This window comes from Hyalella azteca, unplaced genomic scaffold (genome assembly GCF_000764305.2).
Source record: "Hyalella azteca isolate HAZT.00-mixed unplaced genomic scaffold, Hazt_2.0.2 contig2861, whole genome shotgun sequence".
NCBI lineage: Eukaryota > Metazoa > Arthropoda > Malacostraca > Amphipoda > Hyalellidae > Hyalella > Hyalella azteca.
The window spans coordinates 9411-10351 of NW_025933119.1; positions in this window are offsets into that span (position 1 = coordinate 9411).

Sequence of the window (941 nt, forward strand, 5' to 3'; positions counted from 1 at the left end):
GCTCCACAATTGCATTGGAGTCCTGGAGACAGGTCAAAGTAGACAAGTGATGCAGTAGGCAGCCAGTTCTATGAATGGATGATGATTTTCAAGATCAGTGAAATATTGAATGGCACCCCAGAATTCAGGTGGCACTCCAATAAGTGGCACTCTAGAATTCAAAACCAGCAAACAAAAATGGTGGACCTTGCGTCACAGAGATCGGTTCGACAACCACACTCGTCCTAGGCCATATCATCACTGATCAGTAATCAATCAAGGATCATCACTCTCGTGCTTATATTGTACTAAACACTTGTTAAATGTTAACAATTAGATTGGGGTTATTTTATCAAGCGGTAAACTTGCGGGTCCAAAAATGCCGGGAAAGCTCTAGTCGAATCAGTAATCAATCAAGGATCATCACTCTCGTGCTTATATTGTACTAAACACTTGTTAAATGTTAACAATTAGATTGGGGTTATTTTATCAAGCGATTAACTTGCGGGTCCATGAATGGCGGGAAAGCTCTAGTCGCGCCGCTCTGAAGGTAATCTATATAATCCACGCCGACGCTGGAGGAAGTTCAAACTTCAGAGGTGGAACTTAAGGGTACGCACACAGTGAAAGCAGGTTGCCAGCGTGCTGGTTACCTGCTTAGGCTGGCGCCTGAAATCATAGAATACAGAAGCCTATTCGTACTGGTTTTCACTGTGAACACTTACATTATTATCCTATGTTCATTCTTGTGGCAGGTTGGAGCAGGTTGCCCGCGCGGGCAAACCTGCTTTCACTATGTGCGTACCCTATGCAGTAAGCCAAAAAAATACCAGATTTAGCCAAATATACCAGATCTAAAATCTTCATACCAGACACCTTCTGAAAATACCAGATTTGTGAAATTTGGTATAGAAATATACCATCTGGCAACGCGGGCTCTGTGGGGAAGCGAACTTTTTACC